Here is a 20,850-nt window from a genome sequence, read left to right as displayed (position 1 = left end):
CATCTCCCGAATGCAAGCTCAACAGCTGCGTGATCCAAAACGCATAGCCACTCGCCCGGTTTTCCAGATCACTCACGCACTTGGAAGAATAAGCGATTGCACTGTGCAGTACTGAAATACAATATTCTCAAATCCTGGTGGTAACTTGGGTTCGAACTTGGCCTAATCTTACGCCTGGATGCCCTTTGCGAATGTATGCATGCAAATGTATGTGTGAAGGCGAAGAGGGATCAGTTTTGAAAATAGTGAACACCCAGTCTTCAAATCGGAGGAATTAACAAGGAGTGATTAAAATCACCAACACAGCCATGAATCATTGAGGTAAGGTGCCGGACCCAATGGGCAATATCAGTAGATACATCAATCTTCTTATTGAGCTGTAAATAAAGGTATAATTGAGAGCAACATAGAGTTGATTACCGTATCCGGACCCGGCAATTATTCATGTTACAAAATAGACTTAATACAGGACTATGATATCATTCTTAACGATTTTGCAACTGGCAGCCTCTCAATTGGTTTATTGTTGGTGGCGCTGCCTACCACGGTACATAAAACAAGTAACTCAGGTCGGAAAGCTCCCAGCTGGCCTGACGACAGGTGGTGGCCACTTCTTGTATTCTGCTTGTCGTCTGGTATCTCCATGGACTTTCTAGAAAGCGAAACTAAAATTTTATTACTTTAGCAATGCCGGGAATTTACTAGAATTTCATCACCATATATATAACAGCAGGCTCGCCTCAGTGAGTAGTGTTGGTTGAAGTGCTGAAGCAGAATTGTGCTGAGTAGGAGCTGCGTTATTGTTTATATCTTTTGAGTAGTTCATTTGAACTCAACTACAAAAAAATTGCTTGTGGAGTGTGGTGACTGGCGAGGACTGCAAGACAAGTTTACGGTGAGATTTCCCGTCCCACTAAATACCAGGAGACAGCTGACCTGCTATGTGGACAAGAGGCTTATATAAATAGCCAATAATTATTTGAGACTTGTCATTCCTTGTCAAGTATGTACAGCGTGTAACAATTATGTACCGCAGAAATTTCAGGACACATTACTCACTCGTAGAAGAAGTAGAAGGAGAAGAGTTAGAAGAAGAATTATGGATGTATGTCCGGAAAGGCTTTGTTTCCACTTTACAAGTCATTTTCTACAATTTTAGATTGTACATTAATCGTGGGAAACACATAAGGACTGATGCATATATCAATGCTAACGAAGGCCATTTTGAATACTTCATGGAAAACAGAGTTTCATGTGGCATGCTGGTACGTTCTTTACCTGTGTTTTTCTCATGATATGTACAGTGTAGAGTAGTATGAAATAAGTTCTGACACGGAAATAAGGCCAAATATTTTTGTTCTTACTCATGGATCGCATTTCGATGGCCTAGAATGAAAACCTCGTATCTCACAAAGTTCTTCCTATCTATTATTTCACTTAAGACTGGTCACGCCTTCCAGCCACATCTGGGTATGCAGTCCATCAGAACAATGTTCGTTGGGTTTATTTTCCTATGCTTATTAGTAAAGAAAAATGAACCTTATAAAACTTATACTCTAGGAGTTAGTAAATATGTCACACAAACATTCTTTCCTATAGTACAGTAAGATAAGGTTCATTTTCCTTCACACACCCGCATAAGGAAAAAGAACACAACGTACATTGTTCTGATGGACTGCATATCCATGTGTGGCTGGGAGGCGTGGCGAGTCTTAAGGGAAAAATTGGATAGGAAGAACTTTGTGAGATACGAAGTATTCATTCTACGCTGTCGATTTACAGTTCAGTAGGACTGGGAGTGCTTATAGGATGACATTGGCAGGAGACGGTATATTTGTGTCATTGGTGAGTTCATTCCACACTCTCGCGGCGGTTACCTTGAACGATGTTTTGTATGTTGTTGCTCACCTCGCAGGGATTTCCAGCGTACGGTCTGACAGGGCATTTAAAAATACAGAGAATTTTGGTAACGAAATCTGGAGGATACGTAGGTAGCTGTGTTTCAGAAAGCACTTGGTACTTCGCATGCAGCCTACGCCTGTGATTCAGTCCTAACAAAAGTAACGGTCTCTGGAAAGGAAAGAAGTAAGCATAGGGATGTATGTCCAATGCTTATCTGATGCATGCATTTTTATCACATTTTAGTCGGACATCGGCTAGGAAATCTCTGCTAATGTTTTTCGGTTTGTTAAAATGTAACGATCTTTCAATGTTTACTGGTTGCAAAACTATATCGCAATCCACCAGATGTCAACCACATTTACTCGGGTGGAGTAATCAGTAAATATTACAAGATTGTCACAGCCTAAAGCTGAATACCTACTCTTTTTTTTTTCAATCAACGATTCAATCACTACTGACCTGCATTAGGGCAGTCACGCAGTGACAGTTTCCCTGTCTGTTCTTTCCCTTGTCTTTTCTTAAAAGATTGCAAAGAAATTGGGAAATTATTGAACATCTCCCTTGGTCAGTTATACCAATCCCTAACTCCTCTTCGTATAAACGAATATTTGCCCCAATTTGTCCTCTTGAATTCCAACTTTATCTTCATATTGTGATCTTTCCTACCTTCAAAGACACCACTCAAACTTATTCGTCTACTGATGTCCTTCCACGCCATCTCTCCACTGACAGCTCGGAACATACCACTTAATCGAGCAGCTCGTCTCCTTTCTCCCAAGTCTTCCCAGCCCAAACTTTGCAACGTTTTTGTAACGCTACTATTTTGTCAGAAATCACCCAGAACAAATCGAGCCGCTTTTCTTTGGTTATTTTCCAGGCCTTCAATCAAGTAATCCTGGTGAGGAACCATACTGTAGTTGGGGTCTTACCAGAGACTTATCTGCACTCTCCTTTACATCCTTACTACAACCCCTAAATGCCCTCATAACCATGTGCACAGATCTGTACCCTTTATTAACAATCATATTTATGTGATTACCCCAATGAAGGTCTTTTCTTATATTAACACGTAGGTTAGGAACTTCATCAACACAGAAATTAAAACTGAGAGGACTTTTCCTATTTGTGAAACTCACAATCTGACTTATAACCCCGTTTATCATCATACTATTGCCCACTGTCCATCTCACAACACTATCGAGGTCACCCTGCAGCCGCTCACAATCTTGTAACTTATTAATTACTCTGTACAAAATTACAACATCTGTAAACTGCCTTATATCTGATTACACATATCATTGATATATGTAAGAAAACATAAAGGTCTAATAAAAACTCTATGCTTATGGAATGAAATAGAGATCTCGACATTGGCTCTCTCTGTGAATGCAGGAGTGAGAAATGAAGCATAGGGAATTAAACGCAGGTTGCATTGAAGAACAAAATGCGGCTTAAGCTCACTATTGTATAGAAGTTACTCCAAGGTCTGAGAAAGACGTTAGAGTGACGTTTCTGGGGATTGTAACTGTTGTAGCTTTGTTTCAAGGGAAGGAGGAAACAAACAAAGGATTCCCAACCGCGGTGGAAATGAATGACGGAGGCAATGTGGAAAGAGCGTCTCTAACAGTGTAGATGGCTAACGGAACAGAAAATGAAGGGAGATAACCTATTACATAAAGATCCTGCCACTATTACTAACTAATATTGCTATTACTACTCTTCTAGTAAATCAAGATGAAAGGAAATCTAAAAGAAATAATTTAAGGTATTTCTCCTAGGATGAACGAGCGAATGGCTGCGCAGTTCGCGTAATGTAGCTGACAGCTTACATGCTGGAGATAGTAGGTTCGAACCGTTCTGTAGGCAGCTCTGAATAAGGTTTTCTATGGTTTCATATTTTAACATCAGGCAAATGCTGGCTGGAACTGTACCCTAATTAAGGCCATGGCCACTTCCTTCCAAATCATATCCCTTTCCTATCCCATTGCAGTACAGTGAATGACATAAATAGAGATGTAGAAAATCATGTCGTGAACTTACCGCTACGATGAACGGCATTCTGTAAGAGTGTGTAGAACGACGTAATATTTTTATTTCGATCTAATTTCAAACCATCTTTCCAGCACGAGTATGAAATATATTACGGTTCTGGACTTCTTATTCACAAGATGGAATTAACAGACTTGAAGGTAGTGCTAGTATAAGCCGATGGGAACGATTTAAGGAGAGCATTTTAAATGAGAAATTAAATAATATAGGCCCTACTTAGGAATGAACTCGAAGGATGAAAGTGGATGAACCGGCTTCGAAGGTAGGGATAGGCTACATAAGAGAATAATGGACTTGGCAATGGAGGGCATGAGAAGTAGAGGGAGACCAAAATGGTTATATTCTGTTTTCCATGATTTAGAAATATGAAGTGTGGAATTAAACGAGACCGCAAGGCAAGTTGGAAACAGGATTGAAGAGGTGCATAGTTAATTCACAGAAACTTACAGACTGGACGCTGATAGGCATAACACGTTACAACGAAGATGCATGTATTTAAATGAATTCTACTACTAATAATAATAATAATATGCAAGTATGTGTTTATTTCTCAGTTGAAAGACTGGTTGGAACCCCCAACAAATCTACCATTAATTGTAATAAATCACTGAATAGTTATACTTAAAAAGTTGGGAGTTGTATTTTTCCGTTGCTTTCCTCACATAACCAGAAGTTGCTGTTACATAGTACCAGCAGAATAGTAGCAACTGACCCCGCAAGCAACAACATCACACCATTTATTACAGGTTCTGACTACAATGGGAATGGTGAAATTATTGCTCAGTCTTCGGTCACTTAAATCTTCAAAGTCAGGAGTGATATATATAACGCATGTAACAAACTTAGTCCAGCTCATAGTAGAAGATATATGTATAGCAATACAATAGACTCAATAATAATAATAATAATAATAATAATAATAATAATAATAATAATAATAATAATAATAATATAGATATAGGCTTTTGGGCTTATGCCGTGTCATTCTTTATATTTCGCAGAGAATTTTGCTCTGCATCATCAGAAGAAAACCTCCACTGTCTACGAGAAAGGCCCCTCAAACAATGAGGCTTGAATTTAGACGTTATAGTAGAATTGGATATGGTACCGCGTCCGGGGAGCCATCTGGTGACGAATGGACGTACCAATTCATCTTCTATTGTAACGTCTAAATTCAAACCTCATTGTTTGAGAAGCCTTTCTCGTGGTCCGTCAAGATTTTCTTCTGATGACGCAAAGGAAAGTTCTCTGCGAACCTAAACCCCATGGCACTATAGCCCTTGAAGGGCCTTGGCCTATCAAACGACCACTGGTCAGCCCGAAGGCCTGTAGATTCCGAGGTGTCGTGTGGTCAGCACGACGAATACTCTCGGCCATCATTCTTGGCTTTCGAGACCGGGGCCGCTATCTCACCGTCAGATAGCTCCTCAGTTCTAATCACGTAGGCTGAGTGGACCTCGAACCAGCCTTCAGGTCCAGGTAAATTATCCCTGACCTGGCTGGGTGCGAAACGTAAAGAATTTCACCTTATTTTCTAGTTCTCTCATAAGTTAGCTTTTTATCTCTTCATTTCAAGCACCCACCTGCCTTTTCTCCCACCTGTTTGTGCCAGCGATAATTCTCGCTAGTTTCATGTCTCTTACTTCTAACTTATGAATAAGATATTCCGAGTCCACCAAGCTTTCACTCCCGTAAAGCAAAGTTGGTCTGTAAACATGCCGGTGTAAAGATAGTTTCGTCCGGGAGCTTTCTTTAAAAAACACTGTTCACGGCCAGTACGAGTTCACTGCATTAGCTTTTCTGTACCTTCAATCAATTGCACTTACTATACCCCCATCCTGCGAGAATACACATCCGAAATACTTGAAATTATCTACCTGTTCCAGTTTTGTATTCCCCACATAACATTCAGTTCCCTTTGGTTTTTTACTACCGACATCGCTTTCTTTTAATACAGCTAATGGTCATATTATGTTCATTGCACAAATCGTCAATTAGACTGTAAGCTTTCAGCACAGACTGCCATTAAGACCAAGTCGTCGACATTGGCCGAGTTGCTTACTACATTTGAATCTTTCCTGCCACTTTACATCTAACAGTAGATGATCCATATAAGCTATGAACAATAAAAGATTACATACTACTTTGTATAACCCCTGTAAGTACCTTCGACCGAGAAATAATTATATCATCAATTCTCACGGCAGCCCAATTGTCTACATAAAAGACTTTGATTGCTTTTTAATAACCTACACTTTATCCCAGCATATGGCTAACATATTTTCCCTAGGAACTCTTTCATATTTCTTCGCTAGATCAACAAACCATAAACATAACTGTATATTCCTCTCCTAGCATTTTTCAGTTACCCAGACGTTTATTGAAACCACACTGGTTTGCATCCAACTTACTCTCAACCACTGATCGCATCCTCCCTTAAAAAATTCCCGTGAACAACTTGCCTAGTACACTGATCAATGAAATGCTTCTCCCAACATAAGAGGAAATACTATAGGAAACTATATACATCGCCAAGATGCCGTGCTCTCGGCACTGTATTTTGTCTAGCAAAGATGTGTTATGAGTTCCATTCTCTATACCGTAACGAGGGGCCGTTGGGGAGGAGGACACAGTACTCAATACTTCGTATACTATCTTCTTTATTTTATAATTAATTGTTTCTGGGGTGAGGGTTTGGTGGGGGAGATTTTTACTTTAAGGGTAAGTAAATATAGGCAACTATTCCCTCTCTCATATCAGGGGCAAAGTGGAGGATAATCGATACTTTGATGAATGAGGGTATTGGAAAATGAAACATAGGAAAAGGGTTACGAGTGGCAGGAAATGGAAGACTCTCTGGGCTTTGCAAACCTGAAATCGAGGGGATCGGAAAATAACAAGTGTTGTCCGAGGGTATCTGGATAAGTGCTACAAAATAAACACGTCATTACTGTTACATAGGAATTCAGTCAATGATTTCGCTCCCAAAATTGTCTGTCTGTCATCTCGAAGGATGCTGGAACATGAGAGTGACCAATTGCCAGACTCACCTAAGAGCTACCTGGTCACCAAACTACGCTCCCAGTCTGAGAGCCACTCCCTGTTCAGTCGCTTCTTACACAGGTGAGTGGAGATGAAAAGTTCGCCATTATCGGTGTTCAAACCAGAACAATCCACTCTCCGAACATCACATTCATCATGGTGTTCTCATCAGCGTCATTCCCTTAACTCCACACTTAAATTGATTGAATTAACTACTGATTCACGAGTTGTAGACGTATTTACCCAATATCTATTACCTTTCCACCATGAAGTAGTAGTTTTCTGTCCAAAAGGGAGTACAATACTGAACAATTAAATTGTGTGAGTAAGGAAATAGTTAACACCTATAATTTTAATAAACTTTATGCTTTTTAATTTATCTTTTCCTTCGTGGCATTTCCCTAATTACTTGGGTTCGGTATCTCATGTGGATTAATCCCATATTTATGATCGTATGCCCTTCGTGAAGCCAACACTATGTGGAGGGATATATTCTCTATTGCGTGTACGTCTGAGAGTTGGTAGTGTGATGTGATATGCTGTATGTAAATGAACACAAATCTAACATCCAGCCCTCGAGCGAGTGGAATTAAACGCACGTGGCTAAAATCCCTGGCCCAAACGGGAATCGACTCCGGGACCCTTTGAACCTAAGGCTACCATTCAGTCAAGGCTCTAGAGATATTAATAACTAACAATTTAATAGAGGATGTATGACGTATGCATTAAAAGTTGCGACATTCGCGAAATAATAAATGGATTGAAGTTTAGCCTCTGTTGATATAGTTGAATTCCGTGTACGAGCTGAGATCTGAATAATAAAATGTTATTGAATGGAACTATCGTCATAAATTCAAACTGGCTATTAAAGGACGTTTCTCTTTTTATTTACAGGGGCGCCGTCCGGGCTGGTTTCAACAAATGGTGAGTCAGAAAGTACAATATTAATTCCTGAAGTACTGTGTTACTTACACCTATGGATTACATAGAGGTTAAACATATTATTTTCTTTCATGTCCATATTATATAGCATTCTCCCGAAGAATAGAACGTAATCTTCTAATAAATAACATACATTTGAACAGGGTGATTCATAATTTATGAAGAAATGAACCTTGATCCACATCCTGTCACGAACATTGCACGTATCTTCATTTAACCTACTTATAACGTTGGGGAAATTTCACGTTTCCAGTCTTCTACTGTGACTGAAGTGCAACGTAGAGATACGTGCAACAAAATTAGCAAGTAATTAATATTACTTAAGCATTCAATTATCTACTTCACACACAAAGTTGCGAGTCGTTTCGAAGATAATTATCCATAGAAGAGTCATGCAAGATTGAAAGATTGCCATGCCTTGTACCGGGAGTTTTCGTTCGTCTAATTCCGTCTCTAGTTCAATAGAAAAAGAAGGCGAATGTTGTTGGCCTAAAAGTGAATACAATGGTCAATACAATGCCCTGAAATTCATGGAAAAATGCTAAACCTAATCAAAATATGACTTTAAAGTATGTGACCTAACTAAATTCTTGTGACTTTGTAAGAACGGTTTTACAAGCAATGCTCTTCCTGTCCGTTATCCTACTTAAGACTGGCCTTGCCTTCCAGCCACATATGGGTATACAGTCTAAAGCAGGGCCTCTCAGGGTGCATGCGCGTGGTGCATGCACTGTGCACGGTGCAAAAGACGACTTGGCTTGGTTGACCAGAGTGCAGACCCCCACTCCTCGATTTGGAGCAATAGCGCTAACTCTCTCTTTCCTCACGCCTCTCTCGCTCGCTCCGCCTGTCTCCCTCTTCCCCACTTGCGCCGTAGCGCTCCAAATCCGGGCTGAGTATAGCCGAGTAGAGCCGAGCATAGCCGAGTAGCCCAGAGACGAAGCGTTGATCCGAGCCATACCGAGCGGCACCGAGCGACACCGATGCACAGTGCACGGAGCTCTTGCGCCTCGCTCTGCACGCGTGAGATTTTGGGCGTTTGAAGGGCCCTGGTCTAAAGTAACAATGTTTGTTGTGTTCATTATCCGATGCTAATGTGTAAAGGAAAATGAACCTTGAATGCAATATACTGTAGTAGTGCGTAAGTACTATATTAAAATATGTATTCCTACATTACTGTACAGTGAGGTTCATTTTCCTTTACAAAGTTGTATAGGAAAATTAAGACAACGGACATTGTTCTGATTGACTGCATACCCATATGTGGGTGAGAGGTGTGACCAAACTTAAGCAGGATAATGTATAGGAAGATAATTATGCGATGCGATGAATTGTGCGTACAGCCACGGTATACCTTTTATATTCAGTGCACAGAAATAATTATCTCCTAATTTACTTGGAAGTGTATGTAATAGGGAAATAATGATTTGCTTTAATAGGAATTTTCACTCGAAGAACGTATGAACACTCGTTGTTCTTCTCACAAATACCAGACATTTTTCTCGTAATTTTCTGCTGTAAAATGAGATTATTTACCGTACTCCCTTCAAAACGGCACAATTTACAAAATAACCCATCTGTCCTAAACGCGTCTTTTTCCACATTAATTCACTAACTGATTTGAAAAATACACACATGGGAGGATAATTCTGTACTGAAGAAGAAGGTTAATTACTGTTTTCAATCCCTTATCCTTTCCGTTTGTCCCTGGTCTTGATATACGCGGGGGTAAATGACTGGCTGTAGGGTTGGGTGCCAACGTTGGTGCTTGAGACGCGTTGGGGAATACATTCTCTTAATTATCAGAGTTCTATATTGTAATTCTGCATATATCTCGAATACACGAGAAGACTCACAGATATAAACCCTTTCTTACTCACCAACAACTGCTGGTCACTTTGCTTGGACATGTATGATGTTTAGCAAATAGGAAGACAAATCTTGTATATCACAACGTCCTTCCTATCCATAATTTTCCTTAAGACTTGTCACGCCTCGGAGCAATATATGTTTATGCAGTCTATCTGTCAATTGTGTTCATTTTCCTATTCTTACGTGCAAAGGAAAGTTAACTTTACCGTAACGTACTGTAGAAATATATGTTTGTGCGACGAAATTACTCACTCGTACTGTGTACTCTATTTAAGGTTCATTTCCCTTTACATGATTGCGTAAAAAAATGAATACAAAGAACATCGCTCTGGTGGACTGCATATCCATATTTGGCTGGAAGGCGTGACCAGTCAGAAGAAACATGTTGGATAGAAAGAGCATAGCGACATGCAAGGTGTAGTTTCTTGACCAACGATATATAAGAAAAAATATATTTTTTTATATAATTACCTGTGGATTTTTATTATTCTGACAGTAAAGGTTTTGTTTGTAATATCTAAAGCAGGCGGTAGAGGTGGGATCCCTCGCTACGTCCGAGGGAGGGTAAACAGATGATGATGATGATGATGATATCTAAAGCAATCACTTCTCGGTTTCGACTTAGTTGATTTTTAACTCTTAGGTTCCTCAGTTTGCCTAAAAGAATTTGGAGCAATACATTTATAAACTACCTTAAGAAGAAAAAATAGGGTAACAGTATTATAACAGTATTATAAATAAAAACAACTAAATTAAAAGTTATTTCTTTTTTCGCAATTAAAATTGATTTCCTTTCAGGTTACCACACGTTATTCTTTTTCAGGTAGTTTGTAAATTTATTACTGAAAATTAAAATTTAATTTAAGCATGTATTCATTACTGCTATTTTAGAGAAAAAATGGTAAATTGTATAAACAATCTTCGGACCGCTATTATTGACCTTAATCTTTTTTAAATATGAACTAATGACTGATAATTCCAAACCGGTAAAAATTCAAAAGAATGGAAAATAACAACACATTATTACACTACATTATATTGTAGAATGAAATGATATACTAGGCCTACTGAGCAACGGTTTAATCCAAAGGAAATATTATATGTCAGCTACATCTTCCCCGGAATAGAAGGAACTGTCTACACATTGCAAGAACTGTAGTAGCAGAATTACGAATAAAACAATTTTAGTGTCATGTTATAGTAACACTCAGGTTGTCCATTTTCTACAATGGAGCTTGTATGGAGAATTTTTTCTACTTCTTTATGAGCTAGTAACATGAATAATTGACCAGTTTAGTAATAGTAACAATAAGAAAGAAGAAATTGTATCGTCGCTGCCGGGAAAAAACTCCTATGTGAAATATTTTTGCTTAGAACTTTGGCCGGTGAGGTTCTATCATCTAAGGTGCAATATTGTGTGAATATTGTCAAGGCATTCTCGCTCTTCATAATGTGCTGCGGGTCAGTATATCTCTAAAACATATTACCACATAGGAGGTTTTGTCCTGGCAACGACGATATGTATTATTTGCTGTCACTTTAGCTTAAGTTTATATATTTCACCAGAACTGAAAAATGTATTTCATTACTTCAGGGACGATTGATGCAATATATTTTTGGAAAATTTTAAAGTGGTAACTAAAATTGGAGTACATATCTCATCTAGCGAGAAACCGCAAAGTAACGGCAAGTCTAATCCCACTAGATATATCTTGACGCATATTTGTTGTATAGCTGTTGATTCAATCATTTCCAACAACTTGTAGAAATCTTGTGAGGACATCCTGGTAAAATTAAAAATAAAATACGTACATTATTACTCAAAAAGTACAGTCATTTTAATAACACTAATTATATAGGGGCCGATGACCTAAATGTTAGGCCCATTTAAAAAACAAGCATCATCATCATCCTCATCAAACTAATTATTAACCCTTAACCTCATCACTTTTTCCTGCGATTTTCTTATCTCCTGCTCACATTATTATCAAATATGCAGAGGAACAAGTACCCCCCCCCCCACGTGGTAGCGTACGCATTGCCCATTGCGATACAACTGGCAATTTGAAGCACCGAATGTACACGTTGAATGCGCGCGCTACGGTATACGTTCCGTTCGTGCGCTTTTATTCCAGGAGGCATGTCACTTTTGCGTACGCAAAAGTGCATTGTGTGGACACATAAGTTATATTTTTCTTCCTTCAAGAACACTTTTTGTATATCCCCCTATTACTACCACAGGGAGTGGAAGACACTGAAGACTGCACTCACAATTTGAAGGTCACCAATCGAGCAGTAACTAGGTCAGTGTGTACAGCATTACTATCTGCATGCTTTGTGCCTAACTTCCATTGAACAATAGCCGAGCATCCATTTGCCCGATCATTGGACTGCATGACATCCACATAATGTTAATCAGGACATTGCATGTCTCAGCATATTCTGCGGCATGGTGATGATCTCGACATCATGGGTAACGAGTGATAACACGTGGCAGTAACTGAGATTACACTCACTTACATCGTCCACAACATTCGCTACCACCATAGGAACGACCACCCACTATAACCAATTTAGCTTGACTGTATAAGTTTTGAATTTGAATGAATTTCAATAAATGCCTAGACTATTTGATCTTCGTCACAGGCTTTTGCACTCAAAAAGAAAAATAAAGCCGAATTTACTGTATTTCCGTAGTGATGGTCCTTGGAGGATTGGAAGGTAAAAACATCGATTCCCCACTCTCTCCAAATTAGTCGCGCATATCATCACCACTTCAGATAGACAGCCCTTGTTTATGCAGTAATAATAATTACTGTTTTTATTAGTGTTATACATAAAATCTATTGCAGAGTGACAAGGAAAATGAGTATAGGTTCTCAACCATTTCTAATATTGTGTCATACTCTGAATGTTATTAAAATACTCAGTGATGTCCAGGTAGAACTCACTTTTACCTATACGTAAACAGTCCTGCAAATTGAAGTAAATTAATCGTGAATTTGCTTTTATTCTTGAGTTTTGACATGAATCTCCTTTCGAATTAGGTGAGAGTTCTTCGGCAAAAAGTCGTGATGGCGCTTTTCATGTAACCGAAAAAGTGATCGTAGCTCAAAAATAATGACATATACGGGTATGATTTCTGAATTATTCTGAGGTAGAAATATGAGTGCACAAGATGTGACCATGGAAGCTGACGTAATGTACAGGACGTCATCACAAAATGGTTGCCCATTTAAGGTATGCTTTCAGCAACCACACTGTGTGCATTGGAGAGTAGATAATTCATCGCTTTTCTGCAAAAGGTCATATCTCCCAATGCTCTTTCTTTTGCCCGAACAGCGACGAATTACGCAGACGCAAATCAGGTGTCATTTGATTTCTCTCAACAAGCTCTGTCAGAAAATGCCAGAAATATTATAATATTATAATCTAACCTTATGTTAAAAAATGTATTGATTGATTTTTGACTGAAAATTGGCGAAATTTTGCATACATTAATGGATGTCCAAACATAGCCTATGACTACCCCAGAGCAAATACTTGCAAGAGGAGACTAGGCCTTATATGAGATCGATTAAAACTAAAAATATGCATGTAGAAAGATTCAAACGGCTGTGGTAGAGTTGTAAACTGCTATGCGTAGAATGGTGACTGTAAACGGGGTGGTGGAAAGTATTTATCGTTGAACAATTGATGTGAAGCAAATCAAATTTGATAAAACATGTGTGCAAGAAGTTAATAAGAGTGATCATACTAGAGTACTAGCGTAATATGCACCATTAGGATACAAAGTATGAATTGTTTCAATAAAATGAACCAAGTTATTTTAAAATGTTTTTCTACATCAATGACATTGGTCACACTTGTGATTTTCTTGATTGTGTTTAGCTTAAGCAAAATTTATAACTGAATAATACAACATAATGTAGTGAATTGGTAAGTCAGCTTTAAGTTTCAAATTGTATGATGACTGTAGGAACTTTGTAAAGAATAATAAAGTTTCAGCTATGTCTAAGGTAAATAGATTTAATTATCAACTGAAGCGATTCACCTGCTGCCTTTTGATCCTGTCACTGAGGGAATTATATCACCGAAGTTGCTTTTCATGCAAATAAGGTTCTTAGGTTTATCTCATAGTTCGAAGAAGATTATAGCTCTAGCGACAAAAACGTTCCTGGCGATGTATATAATATGATGAAGCAATTACCAAGTCAATTAGATTATGATCGTGCCATAAATGTCAATACAACGACGAACCTGACACAGGAGTTTTCGTATTCCCGTGGATGTATAAGGGAAACTGCAATTAAGACTTGATTACGATACTTGGTAAATCAACCACTGTATAAACATCATTAAGTATATACTGACTGTTTATTGTTGAACAATAATGATGGTAATAATTAAATGAGTGCAGATGCTGATAAGGTGATTCTTAAACATTCTGCCTGATCGGACGATTTATAATTCCAGTGTCGAGTGGGCCTAACATATATATTTATGTACCCGTTGAGGAGGTTGTAAAGAGTGTCTGAAAGAGCGCGTTGTGTGACACACATATACTTGCGGGCCACTTTAATCCTTGTTCATAAATCCGTACGAAGTACAGATAATTTAGCTAGTTAAAAATAATACTTAATGGCGTCGATTGTTGAATTGGAAATATATCTAAACAGTACCACTCGTTCTAGACCATAATATCGTCGCTCTCACAGAAAAAACACGTATGTCTCAATGCCCTTCCAATCCATTATTCTCCTTATAGTTGGTCTCGCCTCCCAGTGACATATCGATATGCAATCCATAAGTACAATTTTCGTCGGGTTAATTTTTCTATGCTAACCGTGTAAAGGTACATGAACCTTAAGTATATCATACTATAGGAACGCGTAAACGAAAATGAAAATCCACACCCTGTTCCAGCCATTCGACCAGATCAGGGATGGATTGAATGAAGTCCCAATCTAGCGGCGAGGAGAGGAATTGTGCCGGCTACCAAAGCCTGCCGTACTGTTCTGTGACAAAGAATAATGACTGACAAATGAAATGATAATGGATAGTGTTGCTGATATGAAAGATGACAAGGAAAACCGAAGTACCCGGAGAAAATCCTGTCCTGCCTCCGCTTTATCCAGCACAAATTCCACGTGGAGTGACGAGGATTTGAACCACATGTGAGAGGCCGGCGTGCTGCCGCCTGAGCCAGGAGGCTCGTAATGTATAAGTATGTCATACGATCATGCATTCCTAGAGCGCAGTAATGTTCAATTTAATTTACAGATTATTATTATTATTATTATTATTATTATTAATATTATTATTATTATTATTATTATTATTATTATTATTATTATTATTATTATTATTATTATTATTATTATTATTATTATTATTATTATTATTATTATTATTATTATTAGCAACATGGAATGTAAGAAGTTTGTTCATGGCTGGCAAACTTGATAACATAGTTAAAGAAATGACGGGGTTAAACATTTCTATCCTTGGGATAAGTGAACTGAGATGGCCAGATAAAGTTAACTGTCAAAGAGAAGATGGAAATCTATACTATTCTAGCAGTCATGAAAGTGATAGAAGTCACAGAAATGGTGTAGAAATATTTTTAAAATCAGAATTCTGAAATATGTCTCCAATTTTGTCCCAATATCAGACAGACTCATGTGTTTACAACTACATGTAAAACCGTTCTAGATCACTATAATACAAGTGTGTGCTCCAACGGGCAGATAAAATATATGACACTAAGGTGGAAAGATTCTATGAAAGCTTGAAAAACATTCTGAAATCAACAAAAAATTATAGAATAACCATAATAATGGGAGATATCAATTCTAAGATCGGCGAAGGCCGATGAGGAAATTTGGTAGGAAATTGGGGACTCGGAGAATCCAATGAATGCGGCAATAGGTTATACTAATTTTGTCAAGGAAATGAAATGGTTATTACAAACACATGGTATAAACTTCTTGATCGTCTCGTGGACCGACCATGCCACCAGTGAACAAGTATTACAGAGAGCAAAATGCAAAAAAAGAACTGGTAACCACCATCAAATGCTGAAAAATTGCATACCTAGGGCAAGTTTTGCGTGGTGAAATATACGCAGTTTTACATCTAATTTTGAAAGGCAAAATTTAAGGACACTGAGCAGTAGGCAGGAGGAGAACAACATGCCTTAAGAGTATTAAAGATTGGACAGGCATAAAAAGGACTGAAGAACTGTACCGTGTTGCCGAAGACAGAAAAGCACTCTGCACATTGATCGCCAACGTTCGGGAGACTGGCCAGGGAACATAGAAGAAGAAGAAGAAGAAGAAGAAGAAGAAGAAGAAGAAGAAGAAGAAGAAGAAGAAGAAGAAGACGACGAAGAAACTCATACTACAGTTATCTTTAAGTTATGTTCCAATTCTCAAAAAAATACCTAGTTACTTGTATCATTTTGATGTAGCTGTTAATCTAGCAAAACAGGACAAATAAATAAATGAAAACAAGTAAAACCATAGGGAAGTGAACACAACTAACCTTGTTCTGAGGGACTGCAAATCCATATGTGGCTGGAATGTGTGACTAGTCTTAAAGAGAATAATTTATAGGAAGGGCATTTGGAGATACGTGGTTTTGCTGTAACAGCAATGATATTATGATCTAGAACGAGGGTTACACTTTAGATATAGTTCCAATTCAACATTCGACGTCATTAAATATTAATTTTAAATACCTACAATACCTGTTCTTTGTTACGATTTATGAACAAGGATTAAATTGCCCGCAATTACATGTGTGACTCACAACGCGCTCTTTAAGACACTCTTCACGACCTATTCATCGGATACATCTATATTAGGCCCACACGACACTAGAATAATAAAACAAAATGGAGTAAGGATGAAGGTATCGGCAAAGAAAAGGAAAGAACCGTGAAAGTCGGGAAAATGAAAGAATGTTTAGGTCTCGAATGCTCTAATAGTGTTTGGAGGCATAAAAGTACAAGAGTTGGTGAAGGCAGATCGCACTACAAGGATTTAAATAATAATAATAATGTTATTTGTCTTCACGTCCCACTAAACATTTCGATGGTTTTCGGAGGCGCCTAGGTGCCAGAGTTTAGTCTCGCAGGAGTTCTTTTACGTGCCAGTAAATCTATTGACTTGAGACCGACGCATTTGAGCACCTTCAATTACCACCGGACTGAGTCAGGATCGAACCTGCCAAGTTGGGATCATGAGGTCAGCGTCTCAACCGTCGGAGCCACTCAGCCCGGTAGGAATGCAAGGATTATAAGAGGGTCCTGGCACAGGTAAGTGGCATCAATGGCGGACTCATCTCGGGGCCCATGGTCGTCACACCTCGTGTCACAACAAAGTGTCATAACAGATTTTACTGTATAAGAGGTGTGAATTTAAGACAACGCAAAATGACTTGTGAAATCTATATCTATTAAATATGAAAAGTAAATCTGCATAGTATTAAAAATATTGACTGTAAATATGGTAAGAACGCACGGTGAAATATGAATTATAACCCCACTAAATATGAACCGCAAACCTATACAATATTGAAAAGAGAAAAGCGCGGAATATAAAAATACAATTATGATCATTAAAGTGGCTAAGTAAACTAAAGCCCATAGAGGTCTCGAATATGGCTACAAATGTAGCCTCGAAACGCTTTCCACAGAATGGCACGTTCATTCTTCACCTGGCCTGTCAACTAACGAACAAGGACATTTTACACAAATTATGACGAACATGGTTTAATGTGACTCCTACATAACGTGTGATTCAAGTAACCGAATTATTAGTGAAGGCAACCGCAGCGAAAAGTAACAGAAAGCTGTATTTAGTCGAAAACCGTTGGAGTTACGAAGAAAATTCCCATGAAACTTCCTGTAGTAATTTTAAGTCCACATGATGCAGTTCATTTTTCGGTAGGGCCAAACTTTATTTCGTAATTTTGGTTGATATAGGACAGAAATCGCCCAAGTTTGGGCGAAATGGTGAAATATACCAAAATCAAAAGTGTCCTTTGAGTGACGGAATTTTAAGCTATATCTGTGCCAAATTTCAAGTCAGTCGTTCTGTTAGTTATCCAGCCTATTCAGAACAAACAAACAAACAAACAAACAAACAAACAAACAAACAAACAAACGAACGAACGCACGCACGCACGCCCGCCCGCCCGTACGAGTATGTATAAAGATCAGCCTCGTCAAAACCACTGTATTCTCATATGGCTTTGAGACCTGGAATGTAAAACTTCTGAAAGAAATGGCATCGATGCCTTTGAAATTTGGTGCTGGAGTAGAATTCCACGTGTTTATTGGACCACAGGAAGAACTATTGTCTCCATTCCTCATGACCTGAAGATTTTTTTATACGCATTTTTCTCGTCTCAATGAAATAATACTTCAGTAGGTTGGGCATATTGAGAGACGAATTGAAGGAAATCTAAAGAAGTTTAGGATAAAAATTAGGAAAACCAGCGAAGTCACGGCAAACATAAATGACCAGTCCGAATAGTTATAATGACCTATGTATAACTTGATAAGAATTTCGGTATAATACTCATTTTAATTTTAATTTATTGGTTAGAATTTGCCACTGAGGCTAATGAGCCCCTATGTGTAGCATCTACACTGAAAACAATACACCAAACAATTATTACAGATTAACGGCGCAAATCAACCTGAAATCTGCGGTTTGAAAACTGAAAAAAGTACACTCAAACATTATAAATATAAACAATATGCAGTGGTTAACATTAAATATTAAAAACAATGAAATTGGTTAAAGTGGTTGCAAGAAAGATCTGCGCCGATGATTAAAAATCAGTTAACGTAATTATCGGAAATGCTACCAAAGGGAAGAAAACAATTTACAAGGGAATGAAATTACTAAGATTGCAACAAAAAATAATAACAGCAATACCATTACTGAAAATGAGAGGATTTGGCGAGCAGACTATGCAAATGGATTCTTCCTTAATAATGCCTGTACCGGACGAGTTGGCCGTGCGGTCAGGGGCACGCGGCTGGTGAGCTTGCATCCAAGAGATAGTGGGGTCGAATCCCACTGTCGGCAGCCCTGAAGATGGTTTTCCGTGGTTTCCCATTTTCACACCAGGCAAATGTCTGGACTGTACCTTAACTGAGGCCATGGCCGCTACCTTCCAACCCATAGGCCTTTTCTAACCCATCGTCGCCAAATGACCTATCTGTGTCGGTGCGACGTAAAGCAACTAGCAAAAATATAATGCCTGTTGCTGTATTCATCCGGGAAGAATGTCGTTAAGTATTTCTTGAGATATGTGTTTTAGGCAGAGTTTAAAAAATCGGAAAGAATTAAAAGTATAAAAAAAACCGTGATGCCGGGCAGAGGAAAGACGTAGCCTATTGTATTTTACAGTACCATGCATGGCAATCTGAAGTGGAGATATTTATATAACTGTTTTAGTGTAGATATTTGTATAATTGCTTTTCTGTCTAGTATGGTGTTAATTAATCAGACTAGGTTATCGAGATAACATGAGATCTTAGAACACAACATTGTGAGCCTAACTGTACAGTGGAGTGCTGCCAAAGTTCTCGAAGTTTGAAATCCACAGAATTTGGTAACAGGTTAAAATGAACAAAAATGACCTGGGTTTTGGAAATATTCATTTGAAGGTTACGACTTTGGGTCCACTGAATAAGGTGAACGATGTTTTCATTGAAATACTCTATTTGCTGATGTGTTGAATTGGGACTCAAGTGGATGTATGCCTGAAGATTATCAGCACACATGTATTAATATATGTTCTAAAAACTGTGGATAATTCGTTGATATGTATCGAGAAGCATAGTGGACCGAGCACTGAACCTTGGGGTATGCCAGTATTCACTAGCTGCGAACCTGGCGACATACCCTCAAATAATAAATAATAATAATAATAATAATAATAATAATAATAATAATAATAATAATAATAATAATAATAACAATATGACACCCCTGAGGGAGGATATGTTTTTGGAACACTAGAAGAAAAACGGCAAAGTCCACATCCTTCTAAGAAAGGAGACATCATAGGTATACTCTAAGAGCTGGAAAACTACAAGTCTTCTCATATTACGCCAACAGAAGAGATCCCCAAGGAGTGAAAGCATGCTCGGATTTACCCTTTGCACAGAAAAGATCATGAAACGTACGTCAGTATTCTAGGGGCATCTCGCTTCTTCAAATTGCGCACAAGATATTGTCGGAAGCACCAGATGAGCAGTTAATGAAATAGGAGGCATGATTCCAAAAGGAACCTCATATAAGAACAAATTTTGCATCCTCAAGCCATTGGTGAAATTTAGGACAATGAGGCAGAAAAGGATGAATATGAACTTCGTGGAAATTCATGAAAGCCTATGATTCCGTCGATCATAAGCATTTGCAAGCATTATCAGGAACTTCATACTCGCTAAAAATCCCTAGCATTGATGAAGAAAACTCTCGCAGACACGTATTGACACCAATTCTTGGGTGAGCTGTTGGAAACCTTCGATATTGAAACAGAAGTAAGGAAGGTATATAACCTGTCCCCATTCCTGTTCAGCTGTGTTGTAAAGATAGTCATCACGTAATGGGGAAAATAGTCGGCAACAGACGTTTTCCAAAGTGGAATAGGTGTTGGCGGCAAAAGAACAGGTATCACATTTGATTACCTGGCCTTTTCTAACGATGCAGTGATCTTTGCAGACAACCTCCCGACAGTAGTGAAACAAATGAAAGTATTAAAAGACGTAGCTGTTTGACTGGCCTGAAGATCTCCTTCGAAAAGACAATGTGGATGGACTCAGCCAAAACGTACCCTATCCGCAAGGTTGAGATGGTCTACAGAAATATTGGAGAATTAAAACATGCAAGTATCCGGGTGAGTTTCTTATTCCCAGTGGCAACTAAACTGAATTGCTAGAGGAAAGAGTAACCAGGATGGATATGGCCTTTTTAGTATACCAGGACACTTACACGTCCAAAAGTATATCCTTCCCGA

The sequence above is a fragment of the Anabrus simplex genome, chromosome 1 (assembly GCF_040414725.1).
Source record: "Anabrus simplex isolate iqAnaSimp1 chromosome 1, ASM4041472v1, whole genome shotgun sequence".
NCBI lineage: Eukaryota > Metazoa > Arthropoda > Insecta > Orthoptera > Tettigoniidae > Anabrus > Anabrus simplex.
This window is presented reverse-complemented; position numbering follows the sequence as displayed.